The sequence below is a fragment of the Mustela nivalis genome (assembly GCF_964662115.1).
Source record: "Mustela nivalis genome assembly, chromosome: 8".
Lineage (NCBI taxonomy): Eukaryota > Metazoa > Chordata > Mammalia > Carnivora > Mustelidae > Mustela > Mustela nivalis.
In genome coordinates, this window is record NC_139027.1 from 94317769 (window position 1) to 94345201 (window position 27433).

Below are 27433 nucleotides of genomic sequence, written 5' to 3' on the forward strand. Positions count from 1 at the left end.
GCATAGAATGCAATTTCATAGTTGTTCCCCTGGCAATTTATTCTGATTCTCCAAATAAGATTCCAGCTCTCATTCTACCTGTCATAGTCTCTGGATATTGACTGGGAACGTTTTCCTCAACAAGGCCTTGCCAGGCCCACTGCTAGGGAATGTATTGTTTCAGATTCTGTACTCAGGTTTTAAAGATTTTTTTTTTATTTATTTATCAGAGGAGGGGGAGAGCGAGCACAGGCAGATAGAATGGCAGGCAGAGGCAGAGGGAGAAGCAGGCTCCCTGCCGAGCAAGGAGCCCTTGTGGGACTCCATCCGAGGACGCTGGGATCATGACCTGAGCCAAAGGCAGCTGCTTAACCAACTGAGCAACCCAGGCGTCCCTGTACTCACGTTTTAAAAAAAGTGACCAGTTTCCCGTTTGGAGTGACTCGAATGCAAGACTCACTGTAAGCCATTGTCTTGCTGTGTCCCATCCCTTTCTAAGGACTGCTTGTGCTATCTCTGGGAGATCACAGCATTGGCAGGGGCAGCCCAGGCCTGGGCTATTACAGCAAAGCTGCAGCCTGAAGGGCACGCGTGAGATCTGTGCTTTGAGCTGTCAGAGTCTCACGGAGAAAAAAAAGAGAAATGAATCATCATTTGACCATGACATTCCCACTAAAGGGGAGGACAGTGGGAGAAGAGCAAGGGAAGAGGAAAGAAAAATCTCAAAATAAATGTGGGGTGGACGGCAGGAGGAGGGGGGGCAGGTGTGGCGATTGAACCAACGCTAGCCAAACACACGATTCCGCCCATTCTAGAGCGGACTGGACACAAACATGCTCCCACATCTACTTGTGGACTGCGTTTTGTTGGCCAGTAGCGAGGTGATTCTTTAAGAGCTCTGAGAACCCAAACTTGTGGCCTCCCAGCAGCTGAGCCGAAGTGGAGCTGGGAGCTGCCCAGACGACCCGAGGCTGCCAGATGACCACCTTCCTCCCTACTGATCACTGGAGCCAAGCTCGGCGGGGGAGAAGCCACGCTCGCGGGTGGGTGCGGGGGCTAAGGGCGGAAGCCGGGTTCCCACAGAGGACTCTGCGCCCAGGCGGCTGCAGCGGCGGCGCAAGGGGACCGGAGGCCTGACACCGGGACGCGCCCCCCACTCTGGACAACCGGCCGCAGAAGTAAAGGGCCAGCATCGCGCCACAGCTATGCTTCCCGCGGGACAATCTCGGGAGAAGGTCCTGGAAGAGGCTCGCAGGCCGATTTTCCGAGGGAAACGGCGAGGTGGGGAGGGAGCGCCCCTGACCCTACCCGCCCTCCCCTCTCCCGCTCACGCCGCATCACCAGCGGAGGGGCTGCTCCGCAGAAACTTACTCGAGGTTGTAGTTCGCCCTCCGCCGCATGGGGGCCGCATCACCTGCTGGCTCGGCGTTAGCGGTCCGCACCCCTCTCTTGGCGGAGGCAGGCGGAGGCGGGCCTGCGGAGTCCTCTTTCATTGGCCGGGGTGCAGACGCTGCCATGTTGGAGGAAGCAGTGCCTTCTGTTCGGTGGAAACGCCGTGGCTTCACCGGTAGCGTCGGTAGGAGCGCAGCCTCCTACCTTTCCTCCTCGCTCGAGTGTCGGTGCTGAGAGGCGGCGGCCGGCGGGATGGAGAGAAGTAGGATGAACCTGCCCAAGGGGCCGGACAGGCTCTGCTTCGACAAGGACGTGTTCATGAAGGTGCGCGCCTGGGCTCTGCTCCCCGGAGCTGGGACGTGGGTGGCCTGCCCTTCTTGGCCCTCCGGGGCCTCTCCTCGGGCTTCTCCTGTGGGCTTCCTGGGCCGTCCCCGCCCCGGACGGGTCCTCGGCAGGGACCTCACTGCACTTCGCAGTGAGTCTCTTGGCCTCGGGTGGGCTAGGTGCAACCTGGAGAAAGCACTCCTGTGAAATCGTGCACATTGAATGAAAAGGCCTGAAAGTTCAGGGCAAGTGGTTTTGAGCTAAACATAAAAGCCCCGGACCCGTAGGACCCGCCTCTGGTACCGTGCGGCACAGTCAGACCGCCGCTCCCCCAGCCTGACAGAAGCCTCCCAGTGCCTTGTGCCTAGAAGCTCAGCGTCTGTGCGTTGAACACATCTCTGAACACACGTACTTACCAGGAATCGGGTCAAAAAGGCACTTAAGCTAACGTTTATGCCTGACTTTTGTCTTAAGCTCAGAATGAGAAATCTGAAAGACTGTACTGTCCTTACTGGTTCTGGTCCAGTACTACAAAGCATACCAAGCTCCTTTTCTAATGTTTCCCTACTTCTCTTGGTGAAGTCAGCCTGAAGCTGGCAGCATATAACTGTAGGACATAAACTTACAGAATAGAAATTTAAACTGAAAAGACTTTACTGACAGGAAAGGTTCATCAGACATAGCCTTGAAAATGTCCCAAGGTTTGAATCAGAGCCAGGAGGAGCTTTATCTGTTTTCTGTATCCCTCTGGGTCTGTACTTAAACTATCAAAACGTATATGTTTAATTTCTAAGGATTGGGATTTAGTAGCTGGTTTCAGTGTTAAAAAGTTTTGGCTCTGTAGGTACCTAAAATTCTGAAGAGTTTGAATTTCTTACTTTTTTATGGCTTCAAGTCATAATATGTTTTTTTCTTTTTTGGGTTAACCAGCTAGTTCCTTTTTGATACTTGCATTCAGATCACATCTCCCAAACTCTGGCTTTAAAAGTCCTTATGTCTGGATCCTCTGCGGTGTGGCCATATCATTTTTAATATGTAGGGATGTCTAGACGAAGGTATATTGTACTCTTGTTCTTGTATGGTGATGTTAAGCCACTGTAATAAAAGGTGTAAAGTGAATGGAGTGTCTGAAGGAGAGCACAGAGTGAATTCTCTGATCCAGAAACCTTTTGTTAATGAAGGACACGTGATGAGGAGAGAGGTCATTGGAAGAAGAAAAGGCACACACATAGACTTAAAGAATCTCAAAGCACGGAATTCTCTTTAGCTTGTCTGTCTTTGGACTTCGTCAGGCTTTCTTTGGGCCTAACACTAGCATTTTCTAACACTTCCTAGCCCTGCCATCTTTCTCACTCTGAGCTGACAGAATGCCTTTGGTCAAAGCAGCTTCGGAAAATAGAAATCTCAAAATAGCAGTTCTAAAGTAGGACTTAGAGGTAGGAAGAGAGCAAACTGGGAAAGTGGCTAGAATGCCAGCAATTCCATATTCTTTCAAAGCTCTGAAATTTCTGAATATAATGTACAATTTGTAGTGTTAATGAACATGACCCCTTCATACATAGAAGGAAAATACATGGAACAGCTGTTCTGTGTAAAGTGGTATTGATCTTCTATGTGGGAGCTGGAGATAAAGGTTATTTGCAATTTCTGTTTCCATCAGAGAGATGTTTTGTTAAGTTACAGTTCCGAGGCAGAAATGAGCGGAGAGCTTGCTGTCGGGGTTGTATTTCTACATAGGTGTCTTGTTTGGCACATTTTGGAATGAGACTGGGATGGTAGAAAGGGAGATGGGGTGGGGCTGCGGGTTGCACCTTGGACACTGCATACATTGAGGGGTCCACGTTGATGCAGTCTTCATGGTAGAGCTGCAGTCAGGTTTACAGCAGGAAGTTGCATGGTCATATCTGTTGAGTTCGAGCTGACTGGTGGCAGGAGACTACTTAAAAAGTCATGTTTATGAGATCTAATAAGAAATAGAAGGGGAAAGGTATGCAAAAGAGGTAGGTGATCAAAGTGCAGGAATGGCAGATGGGGAAGGGTCACCTGGGGCAGAGGCACTGGCAACATCATACTTTGTCGGCTTAGAAATCCAAAAATCCTTTGGGTTGACAGCCAACTAATAGATGAGCAGGACATAAGGTATTGGTAGTAGGGGGAGAAAGTGGCATAACAGATAAATTAGACCATTTACATGGGTGTGCTATTGACATCACAAGTAGCCTTCCTCTTTCATCTCCAGTCGTACAGAAAAATTAGCAGCCATCCCACGGGACCTCTTCCATCCTGCTGACCATGATCCCATTCTTGTATTTGTCCCCTTCTCCTCCTCGCCTGGTACGGGGAGGGGCTCTCCTTCCTCCTCGGGTTCAGTCTCCACTCTGGCTCGGAGTCCATGCCCTCCCGCCCTTCCAGGAGCCTGCAAGGATCCTCTCCCCTGCACTCCTTCCCATCACGCGCTCCTGTTTGATCCTCTCCCACTTGACTGCCCCACCTCTAGGTATTGCCCTGTCACTGTCGCGCATCACAGCCAGTGCTCAGGGGTTGACTTGACTTTCCCACCTTCCACCCTTCAGGCCCTGTCGTTCCACTAAAGAGTTCTTACCAAAACTGTTTCTAAGTCAGCGCACCTGACCTTTCTCTGTCTCCTTACTCGACATCGCAGTAGACCAAATGCTCTGCATTGCTTTCTGTCTTTCTTCTACCTCTCTGATGTGTCTCCTGTGCAGAGTCATGCTCCTGGTAGCCACTGAATGCTAATTATGGGCTCAGCCCCGTGTTCCTTTCTTTTCCTAGATGACCTTTTGTGCAGCTTCATGACCACCTATCAGCAGGTAAGGCAGATTCCTGTCTCTGGTCCACACGCTTCCTGAGCACCAGTTCTGTGTATCGGACTTGCTGACCTTTCTTCTCGGATGTGTCTGTGGCCCCTCAGACTCATCAGGCTCAAGACGGAATTCATGAGCACCTCCTCCACGGAAAACCACCTTTCTTATTCTATTGCCTCTCTCGGTAAACACTTCATCCGTTTAGCCTGGAGTCGGGAAACCAGAAGTCAACTCCTACTCTGTCACCTTTCCAAAATCTAGTCTGTTACACCAAGTCCTGTGGATTTCGCTTACTAAACCTCTTGAGTCCATATACTTCTTTCCATCTCTTCTCGTACCTTTGCAGTGCGCCCTTGCCATCACACCGTAGAAGCTTCTCACCCAGTCTCCATGTGCCTTCCTTGTCTTTCTGGCCCCTGGTCTACACTGCAGGCGAGCCACTCTTGTCAGAATGCGGATGTGATCTTGTATGTACCAGGTGACTGGTCAGTCCACCAGCTCTTGAAAAACCATTTTCCCACGCACTCGAACGTATTTCAAAGAGAATCAGTACCCCATGGGGTAGTTTTCCTTGGTAGACAGTTTGTTTCTGCAATGAGCCATCTGCCTCCTTTGAACTTCTCTGTGTCAGTTCCTCTCTGGAACCTGTGGCTTCGTTGGCACCCCGGGTAGGCACATGATGACCTTTTCCATGAGAAGTGAAGGCAGGAGCCCTCTGGACAGTGAATGTATGTACCCTCATGTTCCATAGGTAAAAGAACCGTGTGTGGGGGTGGGGGGGTAAGTCCTTGAGTCTCCTCCCTGTTCTAATTGGGTGAACTGGGAATTTTGAGGCAGGAAGCAGGTCCTGTGTGTCCTTGTTTGCAGGGAGCATGCATTCTGATGGACAAAACGGAAAAGGGGAAGAATGAGCAGCTGCTCAGATCTGTTTGTACTGTGCTGGCTGATTAGCTGTGACCTGCAGATGTGGGTCCCATCCTCGGCTCTGCTCTCTGCCTGCTTATGTCTGACTTGGGGCAAATCACTCGCCTCCGGCCTTCTGTTTGCTTGTTAGTATAATGAGGTGGTGCTTATCTATGTGATCTTTGCCGGCTCCTCTGAAAAGACTCTAGTCCATCCTGGCTTGCAGATAAGGAAACTGAGGCCTGAGGTGTGATGACTTCCTTTAAAGCCACACAGCTAGTTGGGGCCAATCACAGGCCAGATCTCCTGACCCCCACGCATCAGTCCTTGGAAATCCTACTGTAATATGTTCCTTTCCAGAGGCCACAGGTGGGAACTGAGGGAAGTGGGACAATCAGAACATTAAGAATAGCGCAGAAGATGGCACAATGTCCGCATGCCTTGGCACCTGCATTTCACCAATAGGGCCACCTCTTACCTTAGAAGAAGTTCCCACAGGGCTGGTGATCTGGATGCCTGGCCTGGAGCTTAGCTATGGTAAATGGGACCAGAGGGAAGTGATGGCTGTTTGAGGTGGACTTTGTTGACAGCAGCTGGAGATAGCAGCTGACAGAGGAGGAAGAGGGAAGAGTGACAGACGGCAGATAGCCGCAGGCCCACAGGTCAGCCACTGTTGCCCAGGGTCGCCCATCCCCAGCAGCCGACTTCATATCACAGGATCTGAGTGCTTACCCTGTGGGTTCTTAGTTCGATGTCACGTCTTGATGACAAGATTCCATTCTCTTCCGCATCAGTGTGAGACAGACATCGTAATGAAATTCTAATTAGCCAAATATGGAATGTAAGCCTGGAACTCATTTTATAGAGAAATTTTCTTATGTGAACTACTTTCCCTGATGATAGAGGAGTTGTGACGATGTAACATCAGATAAAGTTTATCTGATTGGCACTTGTAAGAAGGGTTCCCGGCAAAAAAGAACTGTTTTCTTGTTGTTGTTGTCCTCCCTTTTGATCTTTCCTTTCCATTCCTTTTTTTTTTTTTTTTTGTCTTGTGAGCGGTCATCTGATTTATAAAAAGATGCAACAAAAAGTAAAATGGTACAAGATAATCAGTTTCAAAACATAAAAAAGTGAGTGTCTTTAGCCATAGCTCAGAACAGAGGAACTGGGTAAGGAGAATTGCTTGTATGAACTGGCAACAGGAAAAGTTGGTAAAGGAGAGCTGAGGAACTCTATTAAGACATAGGAGTGAGGGGCTCCATCATCATCTGGCATTTGCTCAGTGTCGTCTATATGGTTAGAGATGTCCATGATGGGAACTCCAGCAATCTTCTGGGTCTGGGTCAGCTGATGCCACAGTGTAACACTCTGAAGTACTTCCATACTGAGCAGTCATCTGCATAGTTTGTCTTGTGTGTACGTGGTAATCATTTGAATCTTGGCTCTTTCGCAATCCTTAGAGCCTCTTGATACTTTCACCCCGGTTTCTCAGTTTCAGCCATTACACAGTCAGTTGTACAACTGGTAAACTTGGCACACAGCCCATCCATCATTGACCGGTCAAGTTTGGCTTAAATAGAAAAGTTGATAAAGTCGGTACCAACCAGGATGTGGTAAGTCGGCCCAGCTGTGTGTTTATATTGGAAAAAGCAGGAGGGATGTTGGGGGACTTCTCTTTCCTTGAGTGCATGGGATCCTTCTTTTCTTTCTTTTTAGGTTTTAATCTGTCCTTCTCTCAGAGAAGGATCTCAGAGCTAAGCATTCGCTTCCTGGTCACATAGTTTCTTGCTTTCTCTTGCTTCCCCATGTTCACATCATGCCCATTTCTCCTTGCTTTTGATTTTCTAATTCACTCTTTGTAGTACCATAAAACTTATTTAAATAAAATGTTGGCCTACTAAGTTATTGATTATTAGTAAGTTCTTTGTTCAAAATTTGAGAGCAAGAAGTATTATGTAAATATATCTTTTTGTTATTTAACTAGTCTTACAACATTTAGCATCAAATTTCTTGAAACATTTAAACAAATTAATCACAAACTGGGGCTTGGGCTCTTTCTTTCTTTTTTTTTTTTTAAGTAATCTCTATACCCAACATGGGACTTGAACTCACAACCCTGAGATCAAGACCTGCACGCTCCAGTGACTGAACAAGCCAGGTGCCCTTTGGGCTTTTTGTTTTTAAGTTCCTCAGGTGAGGGGGTGCCTTAGTGGCTCAGAGGTTTAAGCTTCTGCCTTCAGCTCAGGTCATGGTCTCAGGGTCCTGGGGTCGAGCCCTGCATGGGACACTCTGCTCAGCATGGAGCATGATTCCCTCCCTCTCTGCCTACTTGTGATCTCTCTCTCTGTGTCAAATAAATAAATAAAATCTTAAAAAAAAAAGTTCCTTAAGTGATTCTAATGTGTGACCAGTGTTGAGAACTCTAGCACTGGATAATTCCTTTAAATAGCTCAAGAAATTAATTTTGAAAAGCGAACTAAAAGCCTACATAGATTATGATTGGTGTTAAATTGAGGGGAAAAAAGAGATAAAGAGAAGAAATCAGCTGGAACAGAGTGTAATTAGGTACTCAAATATTTGTTAGATGGATAAATACATTTACGGAATGTAGGGTTTGTTGTTTTTTTTTTTTTTGTCTCTTCATAAATATGTCAAATGGGTATATAAATTCAAGAAAGGAGTTTGATATAAAATTGATTAAAATGTTAGAACAGAAGTTTTTTAGAATTTTAGTGTTACTATTTCATGATGCTTTTAAGATGATCTCTCTGTAGATGGTGGGAAGATCTTGTTAGCATATGTTTTTAATTTCTCAAGCTTGAATAATTTAGTCACCGAACAAAGATTTAGAATGAGTTTTGGGAGACACAAGTCCTAGATTATGTCCCCACCTAGCTGGGTCAGAGATTTGAGAGCAGGGGCTGGAGGGAAGAGCTCCAAGGACATTTTTGTATACATGCTGATACCTTGGGCGGGAACACTCTTCCCACACTTCCGGTGGCTAGCTCTTTTGTGTCATTTGGATCTCAACTCATTGTTCTATATTTCCTGGTTCATCCAAGTTAAAATACATCCCATTTGTCACTCAACCTTTACTGTGTCCTGTTTTCTTTTTAGCTGTGATCACTATTCATTAATCACTATTTGATCACTGTTCATTAATATAATGTTTGTTTACATATTTATTTTCTCATTTCTGCATTAGAATATCTGCTCCTTAAAAGCAGAGACCTTGTCTTTTCTTTTCCTGACTGTGTCCCCAGGTCTTAGAGCAGAGCTGGAGTTGCATGATAAATATTTGAGGAATATTTATGGGATATACAGGGACATTTATTCATCTCTGTTGTCCATTGTTTTCAAGAATGGTTGGAAACACACACATACGTGAGCTCACACAAACTTTCTATGTCTTTCAACCCCTATGTAGTGTGCAGATTAGTGCTTAACTATTTTGGTTTTTTGTCTCGATGAAATGGGACATGTTTCATAAATTTCATATGCCCTCTTAGTACTTCTCATCATTACAGAGTGATGGTTCTGGGGGATTCTGCTTCTCGTGGAGATAGTATATAGTGATTTTATAAGTCCATGTATCTGGGAAGGAGTGTTTTACTTCTTGGCAGCTTAGAGAACTTCAATCTTTCCAAATTCCATGTAATTTTCATAGCATTAAAGCTACTAATTTCAGATTATTGGTAAGTTTTAAATGATTAATTCCCAGGTTACTTTGAATTAGTCTTTGTTTGCCATCCCTGATTGCAGCTAGTTAGTAAAGTAGCTAAACTTTTAAACTCTACTTGGTTTTAATTTTGAGTGATGTCACTGCTTCTCTCATGGTTAATGGTTCTTAATTACCTGCAGCTTGTCTGGTTTGCTCATTTATTTTCCTGTGTTCCAACACCTCTTGTGATCTCCCAACTTCTGGCCTTTTGGGGGATTTGTACTTTAACTGGGTTCAGATAGGAAATGCCCCTGAGTACAAAGAGAAGATATTTTTCTTCTAACTTCACTATCTCCTATTATTAATGTATTACATTGTTGTGGTGCATGTGTTACAACTGATGAACCAGCATTGATACAGTATTAATTAAAATCCATGGTTTACATTAGGGTTCACTCCTCTTTCTATAGTTCTGTGGGTCTTGACAAATGTATAATGTTATTTACCTACTGTTGGTATCTTACAGCCTAGTTTCATTGCCTTGAAAAACCCTGTACCTCATCTATTTGTTTCTTCTCCTCTCTCTGCACCCTCCTTGCTCACCCCTCAGCCTGGGATCTTTTTACTGTCTAGAGTTTTACCTTTTTAGAGGCACCTGGCTGGCTTAGTTGCTAGGGCATCTGACTCTTGATCTCAGGGTTGTGAGTTCTAGCCACCACATTGGGTATAGAGATGACCTAAACAATAAATAAAAATAAAAATGTTGGTTAATTTTTACCTTTTCCAGAATGCCATAGAGTTGGAATCATATAGTATTTAGCCTTTGAGACTGGTTCTTCACTTAGCAATATGCATTTAAGGTTCTTCGAAGTCTTGTGGCTTAATAATTCATCTTTTAATTGTCGAATAATCCGTTGTGTGGGTGTGGCACAGTGTACCTGTTCACCTACTGAAGGAGATTGGATTGCTTCCAAGTTTTGGCACTTCAGAGAATAAAGCTGCTGTAAATATCCGTGTGCAGGTTTTTGTGTGGACACTAGTTTTAAGCTCTTTTGGGTAAATACAAAGGAGCACAATTACTGATCTTATAGTGAGAATGTGTTTAGTTCTGTGAGAAACTGCCAAGCTGTCTCACACAGTGCCTCCCATTTTGCATTCTGACCAAACAGTGAATGAGAGTTTGGTTGTCCCACATCCTTGCTAGCATTTGGTATTACTAGTGCTTTGGATTTTTTATATTCTACGTGATATGTAATAGTACCTTGTTTAAATTTGCAATTTCTTAATGACATACAAAGTTGAGCATCTTTTCAGATCCTTTTTTTTTTTTCGTTTTTAAAGATTCTATTTATTTATTAACAGCACAAGCATACGGAGAGGTAGCAGCAGGCAGCAGGAGAGGGAAAAAAGCAGGCTCCTCGCTGAGCCGGGAGCCCAGTGTGGATTTCAGTCCCAGGACCTGAGCTAAAGGCAGATGCTTAACTGACTGGGGTTCCCAGCCACCGCTCTTTTCACATTTTTAAATTAGGTTTGATTTCTTGTTGCTACTAAGACATCTTTATATTATATTTCTTATTTTAAGTCCTTTACCATGGCTGTGTTTTGCAGATATTTTCTCTACTCTGTGACTGGTCTTTTCATCTCTCTCTCTCTTTTTTTTTAAAGATTTTATTTATTTATTTGTCAGAGAAAGAGCGAGCGAGAGTGAGCACAGGCAGACAGAGTGGAAGGCAGAGTCAGAGGGTGAAGCAGGATCCCTGCGGAGCAAGGATCCCAATGTGGGACTCGATCCCAGGACGCTGGGATCGTGACCTGAACCAAAGGCAGCTGCTTAACCAACTGAGCCACCCAGTTGTCCCGTCTTTTCATTCTCTTAACAGTGTCTTTTACAGAGAAGTTTAATTTTAACAAAGTCCCTCTCATCAATTTTTTTCTTTCGTAGATCATGCTTTTGGTTTTATATCTGAAAAGTCATTGCCAAATCCAAGGATCCCTACATTTTTTCTTATGTCATCTTTAAGAAGTTTTGCATTTTACGTTTAGGTTTTGTGAAAGGTGTGAAAAGTTTGTTTTTATTCTTTTCATTTGTTTGTTTTTTCTTATCAATGTCCCATTGTTCGGTTCCATTTGTTGAAGACTGTCCTTGCCATTGAGTTGCTTTTGCCTGTGTGTGTGGATGTTGTTCTGGGCTCTCCACTCTGTTCCAAGCACCTGTCTCTTTTGCCAGGCACCTTCTGTCTTAATCACTATAGCTTTAATAGTAAGTCTTGAGATTGGGTGGTGGCAATCCTCAATTTCCTTTTTTCCCCGCTATTTAATATTTTGTTGACTACTCTGGGACTCTTGGTTTTCCAGTTTTCCATCCAAATTTTAGAGTCAACATGTTGGTATGCACAGAATAACTTCCTGGCATTTTGATTGGGATTGCATTGAGTCTGTCGATCAGTTTGGGAAGAACTGACCTCTTAACAGTATTGAGTGTTCTTACCCACGATTGTGGACTTTCTTTCCACTTCACATCTTACCTTGCTTGTTATCTTTCATCAGAATTTTATACTTTTTCTCATATAGATCTTGTGCATATTTTGTTAGATTTGCACCTAAGTATTAATTTTTTTGGTATGCTAATGTAAATGGTCTTGTGTTTTTAACTTCAAATTCCACTTGTACATTGCTGGTATATACGAAAGCAATTGACTTTTTAAATTTTTTAATTAAAATTCAATCTCGTTAACATACAGTGTACTTTTAGTTTCATGGTTAGAATTTCGTGATTCATTGGTTGCATACAACACCCAGAGCTCATCCCAACAAGTGCCCTCCTTAATACCCCTCACGCAGTTACCCCAAATTTTCCCTCTCCAGTAACCCTCAGTTTGTTTCCTGTAGTTAAGTCTCTTGTGATTTGCCTCCCTGTCTGTTTCTATTTTTCCTTCCCTTCTCCTATATTCATCTGTTGTTTCTTAAGTTCACATGTGACTGAAACTATATGGTATTTGTCTTCCTCTAGTTCCATCCATGTCCTTGCAAATGGCAAGATTTTGTTCTTTTTGATGGCTGAGTAATGTGTGTGTGTGTGTGTGTGTGTGTGTATGTATACCACATCTTCTTTATCCATTCATCTGTTGATGGACATCTGGGCTCTTTCAATAGTTTGACTATAAACATCTGGGTGCTTTTGCCCCTTCAAATCACTTTGTGTACTTTGGATAAACATCTAATAGGGCAATTGCTAAGTCGTTGGGTTGTTACATTTTTAACTTTTTGAGGAGCCTCCATACTGTTTTCCAGAGTTGCATTCTCACCAACAGTGTAGGAGGATTCCCCTTTCTACACATCTTCGCCAACATCTGTTGTTTCCTGACTTGTTAATTTTAGCCATTTTGACTGATGTAAGGTGGTGTCTCATTGTGGTTTTGATTTGTATTTCCCTGATGCTGAGTGATGTGGAGCCCTTTTTCATGTGTCTGTTGGCCATTTGGATGCCTTCTTTGGTCTGTTCATGTCTTCTGTCCATTTCTTGACTGGATTTTTTTGTTTTTTGGATGTTGAGTTTGATAAATTCTTTATAAATTTTGAATACTGGCCCTTTGTCTGATACATCATTGGAAAGCAATTGACTTCTGTATTTTAACTGTGTATTGTGTAGACTTGCTATAATCACTTGACTAGTTTCAGGAGGGTGTGGGGTGTGAAGTCTTTGTATTTTCTGTAGACAGTCATGTCATCTGTGAACAAAGTTTTATTCTTTCCCAGGTTGTATACCTTTTGTTTCCTTTTCTTACCTTATTTCATTAGTTTGGCCTTCCAGTATAGTATTGAATAGTAGTAGTAGGAGGGACATCCTTGCCTTGATTCCCTGTCTTCTATTTTCTCAGTATTAATATCATGTTAGCTGTGGATTTTTGGAAACATTCTTTATCAAGTTGAGGAAGTCCTCCTATTCTTAGTTTCCTGAGGGTTAATAATGAAGAGGTGTGGATTTTGTTAAATGTTTTTTTTCTTCCCTTCATTGATATGATCATGTGATTTTCTATCTGTTGATATGATGAATCACATTGATTTTCTAATGTTGAACATTTTCTAATGTTGCATACCTGGAATAAATACTACATGACCCTGGTGTATAATTTTTTAATATAGTGTTTGCTTTTATTTGCTAATTTTTGTTGAAGATTTTTATGTCTGTGTTCATGAGAGATACTAGTTTATAGTTTCTTTTCTTGTAGTATTGGTTTTGGTGTCAGGGTAATAATGATCTCCTAGAATGATTTAGGAAGTACTCCTTCTAGTTTTACTTTCTGGAAGAGATTTTAGAGAATTGTGTAGTATTCCATAAATGTTTGGTTGAATTTACAGTGATTGGGATTGTTAGCAGTAGCCCTCCCTTCTTTCATCTGATATTAGTAATTTATGTCTTCTACCTTTTTTTCTTTGTTTGACTGGCTAAGGGTCTATCTGTTTTATTGATGTTTTCAAAGAAACAGACTTGGGGTTTATTGATTTAAAAAAAAATTCCTGGTTTTAATTACATTGATTTCTGCTCTAATTTTTATTTTTTTTCTACTTCCTTTAGGGTTTTTTTTTTTAATGATTTTATTCGACACAGAGAGAGTCAGTGAGAGAGGGAATACAGGCAGGAGGAATGGGAGATGGAGAAGCAGCCTCCCTGAGCAGGAAACTCTGATGCAGGGCTCTGTCCCAGGACCCTAGGACCATGTCCTGAGCCAAAGGCAGATGATTAACCAAATGAACCACCCAGGAGCCCCTCCTTACTTTAGATTTGATTTTGTTGTTGTTGCCTAAAATGGAAGCTTAGATTATTGACTTTAATCTTTTTTTTTTCTAATATTTGCATTCAGTACTGTATTTTCCCTTTAAGCAGCATTCCACACATTTTGCTACATTGTATTTTGTTGAGACTGGTCTCCTGTCATTTAGAAGTGTGTCATTTAATCTCCATGTATTTTGGACTTCTTCAACTATCTTCTGTTACTGATTTTTAATTCCATTGCGGTCTGAGAACATATTTGGTATAATTTTTATTTTTAAAAATTTGTTGTGTTTTGTGGCCCAGAATTATTCTGTCTTGATGAGTGTTCCATATGAGCTTAAGAAGAATGTGTGTTGCACTATTACTGGGCGAAATAGTCTGTGTACATCTGTTGTACGGTAATTGATGGTGGTGTTAAGTGTGCCATGTCTGGACTGAATGTCCACATCTGTCAAATCCTTGTTGCCCTGCTGCTGGATCGGCCCATTAATGATGAAGAAGTGTTGAAGTCACCAGCTGTGATAATGGAATTGTTTATTTCTCCCTGCAGTTCTGTTAGGTTGTGTCTTACCTGTGTTGATCAGGCACACATACCTTAAGGATAATTGTGTCTTCTTGGTCAGTCGATTTCTTTATCATTATGTAATGCTGCTCTTTATGCCTGATAATTTTCCTTCTCTGAAATCTGCTTTGTCTGAAATTCATGTAGCTACGCCATTGTTCCTGTGATTAGTGTTACTTTGGATTTTTTTTAATGTATCCTAGCATTTAGCTTGTTGATATTTAAGTTGTTTCATTTTTCATCAAAATATAATTCACAAAGCATAATAGTTGCCATTTTAAAGTGTACTCTTCTCTGGTTTTTAGTATATTTACTGTTTATATGGTACATACGTCACTTCTGTCTAATTCCAGAATGCTTCCATCACCCGAAAAATAAACCTCTTACTTCCAATTCTCCCCTCCCCTTATTCCCTGGCAATCATGAATCTACTTTCTGTTTTTATGGATTTGCCTTTTCTGGAACATCTCATATCAGTGGAATTGTATAACACGTGACCTTTTGTGTCTGGCTTCCTTTAACCTGAGAGTAGAATGTTTTCAGACTTCACTCGTGTTGTAGCATGTAACAGTTTATTCCTTTTTATGGTTGTGTAAGAGGCTCTTCCACATTTTATGTATCCATTCATCAGTTGATGGACGTTGGGTATATACTCTTTTGGCTGTTACGAGCAGCGCTGCTGTGCACATTCATGTACAGGTTGTGGCAGGAACATCTGTTGTCAGTTCTGTCGATGTCATACCCCTAGACGTAGAACTGCTGGGTAATTGTACGTGTGTAACTTCTTGAGGAGCTACCGAGCTGTTTGCTGCCTTAGCCACACTGTTTTACATTCTCACCGACAATACAGGAGGGTTCCAGCTTCTCCGCCTTCTTGCCAGCACTTTTCTTCTTCTTTTTTTTTCTTTTTCTTTTTCTTATTTTACCATAGTTGTCCTAGTGGGTGTGACGTGGCATCTGCATGTGCTTTTGATTCGCATTTCCCCAATGACTAAGGATGTCGAACATCCCGACATGTGCTCTTGACCATCTGTGTATCATCTTTGGAGAAATGTCTATTCAAAAGTCTTTGGCTTGTTTTTAAATTAGGTTATTTGTTTTTTTGTTGTTGAGTTCTAAGAGTATATTTGCATATTCTGGTTATTAGATCCTTGTCAGACAAATGATTTGCAGATACTCTCTCCCATTCTGTGGGTTGTCTTTTCACGTTCTCCGTAGTGTCCTTTGACACACGAAAGTTTTTATTTTGATCAAGTTCAGCTTATCTAATATTTCTTATTGCTTTGTGTATCATGTCTAAGAAAGCTTTTCCCGATCCAAAGTCATACAGATTTTCACCTGTTTTCTCTGAGTGTTACAGTTTTGACTCTTACATTTAAATCTTTGATCCATTTTGAGTTATATTTTTGTGTATGTGTGACGTTGCTGTTCCAAGTTCATTCTTTTGCATGTAGATATTCACTTGTCCCAGTAGTAGGCACTCGAAAAGACTGTTCCCCCCCCCCCCATTAAATGGTCTTGGCATCCTTGTGAAAAATCAGTTGACCATAAATGTATGGGTTGTAAATACTTTCTTTTTGAATACTTGGGGAATCTACACTATAAAGTAAAACCATTCCTAAAGTAGTAAAACCATTTTTGGTTAAGTGAAATGGGTCTCTATTATGGCACTGTGAGTTTGGGTTTGCTTTTCACAGCAAACGCTGCCTAACCCAGTATTCACAGATGTTCCGAGTTATTTAGTCATGTGTTATGCAACTTTTGTTTATCTGAGAACAAATGCATAAATGGTAAGTTGAGTACTAATATTACCTAATAGCATTTGTTCACTGAGGCTAAGTTATATGATTTATTGATTTATTTATTTATTTAAGATTTTATTTGAGAGTGAGAGAGTGCAGGAGCAGGAGGAAGGGACAGAGGGAGAAGCAGGCTCCTTGCTCAGCAGAGCGCCTGATGTGGAACTCAAACCCAAGAGACTGGGATCATGACCTGAGCCAAAGGAAGATGCTTAACCACATAGGCACCCCAGTTATACAATTTAGAATGCCATCATGAAGTTCAAGAACTTCAACAATGTGTAACTGAGGCAGGGAAAGTGATCGACCTAAAGGTATACAGTTGATGCGTAGGATGGCCAGGATTATGAACCAAGACCCCCTCCTGTGATGTACTACATAACTATGATGTAAGGTCTGAAATTGTCTCAGGAGAGAAAGGTCCAGGCTAATTTGGTCACCAGTGTAAGGAGCAGGTGGCTTTCTGTAGATGACTGTGAAATTACGGTTTGGTATGAAGTCCTTCTCTCCGACACTAGCAGGGTCAGTCTTTGGTTGATTAACTAAAAAAGTCAGTTTAAACAAGTACTCTTAGGGAATGGTACATACAGTTTTTAGCATTTTATTTGGAAAAAATATATGTACATTTATTCTCCATTGAAACAGTGCCAGGTCTTTTCTCTGGAAACTGGCCTGCAGATTAGATTTCTGAGTTATCACAGCACTTGGGTCGCTCAATAGGTTAGGCATCTACCTTCGGTTCAGGTCATGACCTCGGGGTCCTGGGATGGAGTCCCACATTGGGCCCCCTGTTCAGCAGGGAATCTCCTCCCATTGCCCCTTTCCCTGCTCATACTGTCTGTCTGTGTCTCAAATAAATAAAAAGAATCTTTAAAAAAAGTTTTCTATGTTGTCTTTTTTTGCATTCAGTTTCAGTTTCTTTAACTGAATTGAGTGAGAATCCTGTGGTCACTCCCTCCCTGCCTGGTACTTGGTCATCTCACCCATACCTAACTTAGCAAAAATTTTCTTATTGATTTCTTTGTATCAAATCTTTCCAAAGTAGCTGTGTTAGTTTTCAAAAGAACAGTGATTTTTTTTGCAGTCATATTTTGTTGGTTTACATAGTGTTTAATGAAAAGTAAGTGTAGGTGTCCTTAACTAGTTTGGGAATCATCACATTTGATTCTTTTTTTTTTTTTTAAGATTTATTTATTTGACAGAGAGAAATCACAAGTAGACAGAGAGGCAGCCAGAGAGAGAGAGAGAGGGAAGCAAGCTCCCTGCCGAGCAGAGAGCTCGATGCGGGACCTGATCCCAGGACCCTGAGATCATGACCTGAGCCAAAGGCAGCGGCTTAATCCACTGAGCCACCCAGGCGCCCCATCACATTTGATTCTTGCTGACTAAACAGGTCATGGAGTAGCGGAGTCACAGAGGAATTAGATAGTAATTTATTGCCTCTAAGCATATAAGCCTACCGGGATATCACAGTATTGTAGAGGGTAAACACAGGATAGCTAATCCTGTGAGACCAATACTTGGAAATAGGTTATGAAAGATTTGGAACATCTGTTCAATGGGACACTCAGCATGCACATAAAATATTAATAGAAATGTATGTGTTTTATGTAAAGACATTCAAGTTATATTTTTAGATGGGAAATTTTTTTAATAGAATGGGTTTTTATTTTTTATTTTTTTATTCTTTTTTTAAGATTTTATTTATTTATTTGACAGAGAGAGAGAGAGGTCACAAGGAGGCAGAGAGACAGGCAGAGAGAGGGGGGAAAGTAGGCTCCGGCTGAGCAGAGAGCCTGATGTGAGGCTTGATCTCAGGACCCTGAGATATGACCTGAGCCGAAGGCAGAGGCTTAACCCACTGAGCCACCCAGGTGCCCCTAGATGGGAAATAGTTTAGAAGAGCATGAATATTTGTGTGTGTGTGTGTGTGTGTGTGTACACACATATGTGTGTGTACACACATACATAGATAAGGTCTGGGGTTTCCATTCAAGATGGTGGCATGGGAGGATCTTGATCTCATCTCTTCTATGAAATACACACTGAATCTATAGCTCCATATAGAAAAATTTCCTGTGGAAAAAACCCTACAACTAGCTGAGTGACTCCTACACATTAGGTGAGTAAGGAAAAAAACCTATGTTGAAGTAAGAATCAGTCTTGCCATAAACCCCACCCCTGGTACAGCGACCTGGGATTGGGAGGGTACTCAAAACCCCAGGCTTCTCCCTGAGGAGCAAAGGGTTTGAGCCCCACTTCTGGCACCCCAACTTCCAAGACGTACATCTAAGAGACAAGACCCCAAAACATCCAGCTTTGAAAGCCATCAGAGCTTGCACCCATGAGACCCACAAGGCTATAGCAAACTGAGAAACAGTTCTTAAAGCAGTCCCGCGAGTAGACTGACCCACCCTGGAACTCAGCACAGAAGCAGCATACTGAAATGGGATTAGATTTCTGTGAAAGAGGCTCATTTGCTTATCTTAAAGCCCTGAGGGGCAGGCATCTAATTTAACGTGGATCTGGGAGCCTAGTAAGGTATTCTCCAAAGATGGAGCTGATGGGTACCATCTTTGCGCTGTCCCTCTACCTCGCTTCTGCTTTCTGGTATCTCCTGGAAAGGAGCTTGAATGCTCGTATGATGCCCCGAGGTTTGCAGTTGCTACCCAGGTATAACTCTAGATCACCTGGCTCAAGCAGCCAGCAAGATTCACACTCACGGTAGTGAGTATCACAGTATTTACAACAACCAAGACTTGGAAATAACTAAAGTGTCCACCAATGGGGTGAATGGATAAAGACAATGTGTGTGTATACGATGGAATATTAACCATAAAAAGAAGGAAGTCTTGCCATTTGCAACAACATGGATGGACCTTGAGGATATTGTGCTGAGTGAAATAAGTCAGACAGAGAAAGAGAAATACTGTATGATCTCCCTCACATGTGGAATCTAAGAAACAAATCAAAATGAAGTCATAGAGAACAGATTGGTGGTTGCCAGAGGCGAGGTTGTGGAGGAAATAGATGAAGGGGTCCAGTGGTATAAACTTCCAGTTAATAACATAAGCCTTGGGGATGTAATGTACATCATAGTGACTGTAGTAAATAATACTGTGTATTATTGTATATTAATTTTATTATTTTTTATTAGAAATATGTATTATTAGCCCCAGGTTTACAGGTCTGTGAATTGTCAGGCTTACACACTTCCCAGCACTCACCGTAGTACCTACCTTCCCCAATGTCCACAACCCCACGACCCTCTCCATATACCCCTCCCTCCAGCAACCCTCAGTTTGTTTTGTGAGATTAAGAGTCTCTTATGGTTTGTCTCCCTCCCAATCCAATATTTTTTTTTAAGATTTAATTTATTTATTGGACAGACAGAAATCACAAGTAGGCAGAGAGGCAGGCAGAGAGAGAGGAGGAAGCAGGATCCCCGTTGAGCAGAGAGCCCGATGTGGCCTCGATTCCAGGACCCTGTGATCATGACCTGAGCCGAAGGCAGAGGCTTTAACCCACTGAGCCACCCAGGTGCCCCCCTCCGAATCCAATCTTGTTTCATTTTTCCTTCCCTACCCCCACACCCCCCACTTTGCCTCTCAAATTCCTCATATCAGGGAGATTGTATGATAATTGTCTTTCTCTGATTATTTCACTCAGCATACCTTCTAGTTCCATCCACGTCATTGCACATGGCAAGATTTCATTTCTTTTGATGGCTGCATAGTATAATATATATATATATATATATGTATCTATATATATATATTTTTTTTTTAAGATTTTATTTATTTATTTGACAGAGATCACAAGTAGGAAGAGAGGCAGGCAGAGAGAGAGGAAGAAACAGGCTCCCTGCTGAGGAGAGAACCTGATGTGGGGCTCGATCCAAGGTCCCTGGAATCATGACCTGAGCCGAAGGCAGAGGCCTTAACTCACTGAGCTACCCAGGTGCCGTATATTATTATATATTTAAAGTTGCTAAAGCTTAATAGTTCTTAGCACAAGAAAAAAATGTGTATGTTTGGTGATGGATGTTAACTAGTCTTAGGGTGATCATTTCACAACAGATAAAAATATGGAATTTTTTCCCTGATATGAGGAAGTGGTGATGCAACATGGAGGCTTAAGTGGGTAGGAGAAGAATAAATGAAACAAGATGGGATTGGGAGGGAGACAAACCATAAGTGACTCTTAATCTCACAAAACAAACTGAGGGTTGCTGGGGGGAGGGGGTTTGGGAGAAGAGGGTGGGATTATGGACATTGGGGAGGGTATGTGCTTTGGTGAGTGCTGTGAAGTGTGTAAACCTGGTGATTCACAGACCTGTACCCCTGGGGATAAAAATATATGTTTATAAAAAATAAAAAATTAAAAAAAAATGGAATTTTTATGTTGTACGCCTGAAACTAACATGTGTCCATTATATGTCAGTTTCTTTAAAAAGTAATTGATATTTTATTTTTTTAAAAATTATTTATTTATTAGACAGAGATCACAAGTAGGCAGAGAGGCAGGCAGAGAGAGAGACAGGGAAGCAGGCTCCCTGCTGAGCAGAAAGCCCAATGTGGGCTTGAACCCATAACCACTGAACCAGCCAGGCACCCCAAAAGTAATTTATATTTTAAAGAGAAAGACTATGGCACCTGGGTGGCTCAGTCAGTTAAGCGTCTGCCTTCGGTTGAGATCTTGATTTCAGGGTCTTGGAATGAACCCTGGCATCAGGCTCCCAGCTCAGCAGAGAGCTGGCTTCTCCCTCTGCCCCTCCTCCCACTTGTTCTCTCTGTCTCTCTCTCTCAAATAAATAAAATCTTAAAAAAAAAAAAAGTAAAGAGACCAAAACAAAGTCTGGAAGGATGTGAATCGCTGTGTTAAAATTAAGAAGAAAAAGCTGTTTCTATTTTGAGAAGAGCCTCTGAAATGTATAATTAAAAGAAATAAAATGCCTTTAGAGTTAGGCAACAGGAGAGAATGGTCTTGGTGAGGGGCCCCCTTTCCCATAATCTTAGGAAGTGAGCAGACCCCCTGATGTCCTGTGTGTGTTCCCCTGCAGTAATACGGCCTCTTATTCTTTGTCTGATCTTATTTTTCTATGTAAAATGTGGTATCAGTGCAATCATTTTTTCTTTCTGGTTTGATTTTCAGGAAGATTTCAACGTCGATCACTTTGTGTCTGACTGTAGGAAGCGTGTCCAGCTGGAGGAACTAAGAGGAGATCTGGAACTCTACTATAAACTTCTTAAAATAGCCATGGTCGAGCTCATCAACAAGGATTATGCAGATTTTGTCAACCTTTCCACAAACTTGGTAAACCTGAAATTCACAAGTCCTACACACACACACACACACACACACACACACACACACACACACTTTCTCTCTCCTTCATATTTATTAAAAGGGCAGAGTTTTTAGAAACCTTTCAGTTGATTACCCCACCAACCCCACCAGAAACTTGAAGAAATTACCAATTTCATTAATAAAAGAACTAAACTTTTTGGAATACATTTTTTTGTTTTAGTTTTTATTCATTTAAGGTTGCTCTAGTTTGATTATGTTTCAAATTCATTAGTCAACAGTGAAAAGTAAAGGATAATAATACCCAAGGGGTTGTTTTATTAGTTGCTAAGTGATTACCCTGAAGTCTTCCTTGATTTAGACTAATTTGTAGGAGCAAATGTCCACCACTCTTACAATGTTTAATTTACTCCCAGGTATATCTGTTAGCCAGAGCTAGGTTGAGGGAACATTGGCCAATATTGATATTTAAAAAGTTTGGTTTTATAAAAATATAAGAATGATTTGCAGTGAGCTTATCAATTGTTTGTAAAAGCCGTTTAGAAATGTTGAATTTTGTTCCTTGGCAGAAAAGTCTCCTTGTTGATGCTTCATTTTGTTTTAAATCTGTTTGTCCAGAGAAGCACAGAAAGTTGCAGCTCCGTGGGAATTTCAAGAAGCATTAAAATTAATGATGCACATTTGCTTTTGGGAAATATACCACTAAGATAAATATCCCAATAGGATTAAAAACCTAGAAAATTTTACTTCTGTTTAATTTCTATTTTTCTCAAGGCTTATAATAATGTTTAAGAGAGACGTAGCCCGTCAGACTTTCACATCAGCTGGCTGAGTATCATCAATTACAGACAGAGAACTGTTCACCTTCTGTGAAAATTTGTCACATTCATTTAAAATGTCATCTAAAGGCAAATTGTTCTTAAGGAAACCTTCGTTTCTCCTGACTTCCCTTATTTTTATAGTTTCATGTATTTCAACAGATTTTTTTCATATTCTATGAACAACATTAATGGCCAAATAACACTTCTGTTGTTTAGCTAGTTATGTAGCAAAATATGGTTGTGCCAAAAAAAACAAGTTAAATCTGGTACTGCTTTGATCGTTAAATAGATACGTCACTATTACTCCTTATCGTGATGTGTTTGTGCCAACCTGGTTTTGCCTTTAGGTTGGCATGGACAAAGCCCTCAATCAACTTTCTGTGCCTTTGGGACAGTTACGAGAAGTTCTGGTAAGTCCCCAATTAATGAAAACAGTCTGCTGTGACGCCTGTTGTCCTCGTCGGCTTTTCTTTAAGAATTCTTTTCATCTGTTAGTTTGGTGGTACTGGTGGTTGTATTTTAACGGTTCATGATTATAATATTCACCTTCAGAAGAGTTGTAAATGATTTTGTTTTTGCATATGCTAAAAACCTAAAAAAACATGTTCGATTTGAAGAAGACATATTCTCAGAGTAGACGACCTTAAAATGTCAGGGGAGAGGAAGCATATTTCCAAATTCAACTTATTAATGCCACTTTGGTCATATGTAAGTGGTTTCTAACTTACGAATGACTTGTATTTTAACAGTTTGTAATCTTGTAAATATCCCCCCCCACCCCACGTAATCTACGTGTGGTTAGGTTCCTGGGCTGATCTACAAAAACTGTGTAATCCCTAATGGAACTGAAGGATAATATAAATAAAATGTAATACTTAATAAATGTTACATTTGCATGTTCTCTCAGAAAAATCTCTGTTGTGGGAATGGGACTCCCCACCTCTAAGCCATTGGGAATAGGAACTCTACCTGGGTGAACAGTGGAGGGGCAGTTGTGGCATCACTTCTTACAGAAAACTGTGCTGCCCTGTCTCCCCTCCCGCCCCCCCCCCCGTCTGTGTCTGGTGCCCTGACTTACGGCCTCTGTCCATTCTGATGCCCTGTCGTAAACTTGTCATAAACGACACCATCCTTCCTTGTGTGTCTCCTCTAGCTTGAGTGGCCTCTTGCGTCCCTCCCCTAAGACAGTGCCTGCATCCTAGAGAGAATATAAGGAGAACATAATTTAAGTGAAGACACAGTACATGGTTAGAACCAAGAAAAATGCGGAGTAATGGAAATATCAGTGCTGAGAAGCCTAGGGGAGGGGCAGGCAGGAAAGAGTTCGTGAAACAGGTAAAAATCTTGAGTTGTGCCTTGAGGTAGCCAATACTTTCCATGGTTTATGTCTCATTTGAATTTTACAAAATCTTGTTAAAGATACTTTTCCTTGGAATGGAAGGGATTTTCATGGTCCGCTGTTGGATTCCACACCAGCCGCTGTGGGGCTCTCCCACTGCCTCCTTGGTGTGCCTCTTCCTCCCGGGGCCTCATAGTGGTGTTGTTTCCCAAGCCTAGGCTTCCTTTGGCCTCCCACTCTTCTCTCGAACCCCCTTCCTGGAGGCAGATTTGCTCTACTCACACAGGCTCCCGTCCCGCCTCACCCCCTGCCATCACCGTATCCCCTCCCTTTTCCATGGCCTGTTTTTATGGCCACTTTGGTCCTGCTCAGCCACAGGCCTGACCTGCCTTTCTGGTCCCAACTCTGAAGCTGTTCTGTGAGATTCTCAGACCACTGAGGGATACGACTATATCTGTCTTCATTGCATCCCTGTAGGCTGCCACAATACTGACGTCCAGGAGGTGTTTCATAATGTTGATGGAGTGAATTAATTCACCTTCCTGTGGAATTTTTGTGATATGCCTACTTCATTCTAGTTGTTTCTGTTAACCTTTGTTTTGGCCCTAATTCCTAATTATCTCTTTATTCATTAGCTTCTGGACATGTTTCTCTACCTCTGTGCTCTGCCTTTTTCTGGTCTTCTGTTCTTCATTCTTGATTCCTGGTATTTCCATACCCACATTTCATCATCATGCATCAGTGCTTTGACATTCTTTCGTTCTCCAAAATATGCAGAATCTAAAGACTTCATCTCAGTGAAGTTGGCCCTCCATTCCTATTTCTGCTTCTCTCCAGAAGGAAGCCTGCAGTGCACATGGCTGTGTGCCTGTCTGACCCTGCCCCTGAGTGTGTGTGCACTTACATCTGCTCCCCATCCCCTCCCCACCTCGGCAGCTGTGTACACATGGCTTTCAGAGTCCGATTCGAGCCCCGTCGCATTTCCAGACTCTCCTGTACTTTGCTTCATATTATCTGTTCTCCATTCTAAGCCCCCTCATCCCCATAACTTTCACTGTATATGTCATTCTTCTTCTGGCCATGCGACCCTGCCTTCGTGTCATTATGCCCCCAGGTCATGAGTCCCCTCAACAGTAACTGTGTCTGGTATATCATGTTTTTTTTTTCCTTGTCAATATCTGCATAGTACTGGTGCACAGGTATTAATTTCTGTGGAATTGAATGAGATGTAGGAAATTGATAATGTGACAAAACAATGTCTGTAATACATTTTCTTTATTATTCTTTTAAAGAGTTTCAGGTCATCAGTCAGTGAAGGAATTCGGGCAGTAGATGAACGAATGTGTAAACAAGAGGACATAAGGAAGAAAAAGGTACCCTCCAGTAGATTTCTTATGCTGCATGCCAGTTGAAGCCCTCTCCTCTTGTCTCCGCGAACTTGTCAGCACTATTCAGCTTTTTTTCTTTTTTTTTTTTAAATTTAGCTTTTTTTCAAAGCTCTCACGCATGTGCATTTTATGCATTATGTCACGTTATCTACCTGAAATAAGAAGACAGAATTTCAGAGGTACCCACACGATCTCAAGATCACCCACTTTTTCCAGAACAAGAAACAGTGATAACTGTTGTCGGTGCAGCGCTTGACAGTTAACGACTGTATAAATTGTCAGCGGCCCTGTAAAGAAAATAGGCCTATATTAGAGACTAGGGGAGAAGTGGGCTTTCCAAAGCAAACTCAGGATTCTGCCGTAGATTTGCTGTTATTTTCTGATCCTGTGTTCTTTATGTTCTGGTGTTCACTTTAATTTTTTCAATTCCTAGTAGTTAGCATGCGGTGTTGGCTTAGTTTCAGGTGTGTGAGACAGGCAACGGCTCTGTACATCTGAGGGCTCACCCCGGGAGTGTGCCCCTTAGTGCTATCTCCAGTTCCAAGTGTCCCCGATATCATTCATGATCATAACGATGTAGGGGCACAGCGGGCATTGAGAGTCTGGGCTTCTGACTCTCGCCTGCTGCTCTGTACAATGTTTTCTATGTGTATTATTAGCATATTTGTTAAAATCTCAGTGGGGAGAAGCCTGTTTGAGGGACCTTCTGTTTAATTCGCCTCTGGATCTCCTCACAGCTTTTGTCCAAAGAATGCTTGTCGTGCGCTTCCAGACAAAACAGTAAGCTTTGTGAGAGCAGGGTGTATCTCTTGCTTTATTTTCTCGTGCCCCCCCCACCCCCCGTCGGAATGAATATTGAGCTCCCAGGGGTGTTCATTATTATTATTATTTATTGAATGGATGACTTTGTATTTTTTTGTTCTTTAAGGATGAGAGTTTTCATAATGTCCCTCAACCTCTTTGATAATATTTGTAGTGTAAAAGGTCTTTAATGATTTGGTGCTTGGGCATATAGGTATATGCACATGTAAACTGAGAGGGCCAGTACAATCGGAAGCCAAAGTTAAAACATGAATAAAGGGCCATAAGAAAACAAATGGAGGGGCGCCTGGTGGCTCAGTTGGTTAAACGTCTGACTCTTGATTTTGGCTCAGGTCATGATCTCAGGATCATGAGATTGAGCCCCGCATTGAGCTCTGTGCTCAGCAGGATGTCTGCTCGAGATTCTCTCTCTCCCTCTGCCCCTCCCCTGCACGCGCACATGCAGTCTCTCTCTCTCTCAAATAAACAAATCTTTTTTAAAAAAAATAGGAAAGAAATGCTCATAGAAAGATTCAGGATGGGGAAAAAAAGAAATAAGAGTATAGAATACGAGAAAGCAAAGTCTAGGGTTTTTTTTTTTTTCCTTTATAAACTTGCAATAGATTATGGAAGTATGCTTATTCTAGAACTAAGATTTGCATTCTTGAGAATTCTGTGTTTCATAGAAATATTCAAAATATAGCATGCCCTATATATTTGAAGTTAACTTTTGGTCTTATATTTTCCTGCATTTAGCATGGGAAATAAAGATGATTAAGAGTAAAGATGGTGACGTTTTTTGTTTGCTTAATTTTTATTTTTATAGATGTGTGTGTTGAGGCTTATACAAGTTATTTGATCAGTTGAAAAGATTGAAAAAATCTTAAATTCACAAAGTTCGAAAGAAACCTCTGCACTAGAAGCAAGCAGGTAAGTATTTTTTTTTTTTAACTAAGTAGCACATAAATTAATACTTCACATCCAATCTAATTAGGCGGGGACGGCTTAGTTAGAATTCATTTCTGAACAAGAAGAAAATCCAGGTTTGTGGCTAGAATGTAGCTCCAGGAGAGTGGAGAGCATGAAATGGTGAAATCTATAACACGTTCCTATAAACCCTTTGGTTATAGACCACAGTTCCAACACGTCATTATGCTTGCAGTGTAAAAGTATATTTGGAATCACCTTCCCTGAGGACTAGCAAAGTCCTGTTGATCTTTAAGGCATACCTACCATTCATCTTGGTTTTTCTCCATCTCATTTTTTTTCCTAGACATGCCCAGAGTATTACCATTGATGTATTTTGCACCAGCATTATATTATTATGAAACAGTATAGGACATATCCAGTTGAAATTTACAAACAGGAAAGAAAAAACTTATGAAATAGGAAAAAGATGATGGCTCTCTTTGTTATACTGTGATTGTCTTGTTCCCTTCCTGGTGTGAATTTTCAATCAGCCAGGGTAGATGAGTGACTCAGAAAATGAGTAGTTAGGTCCTGTCAGCACTGTGAGACGCACAGTGGTGCAGTGGGAGTAGCGGGGGCTGGTCCTACA

General features: G+C 41.9%; 2 protein-coding genes and 1 long non-coding RNA gene across 4 annotated transcripts in view; 1 reads left to right on the plus strand and 2 right to left on the minus strand.

Moving 5' to 3' along the window:
• LOC309872041 (conserved oligomeric Golgi complex subunit 2-like) overlaps positions 1–27433 on the minus strand; it is a 1078599-nt gene that overhangs the window by 777179 nt on the left and 273987 nt on the right. The window lies entirely within an intron of this gene.
• LOC309872676 lies at positions 1489–26802 on the plus strand. Its single transcript, XR_014316049.1, has 4 exons — positions 1489–1695; positions 21374–22757; positions 24979–25059; positions 26702–26802. It is a non-coding gene; the product is annotated as an uncharacterized lncRNA (long non-coding RNA).
• LOC309872675 (uncharacterized protein) overlaps positions 9793–27433 on the minus strand; it is a 232981-nt gene continuing 215340 nt past the window's right edge. The window contains exon 3 of the mRNA XM_082747175.1: positions 9793–9821. The gene's annotated coding sequence lies outside the window, so the exon portion shown is untranslated. The remainder of the gene's footprint in view (positions 9822–27433) is intronic.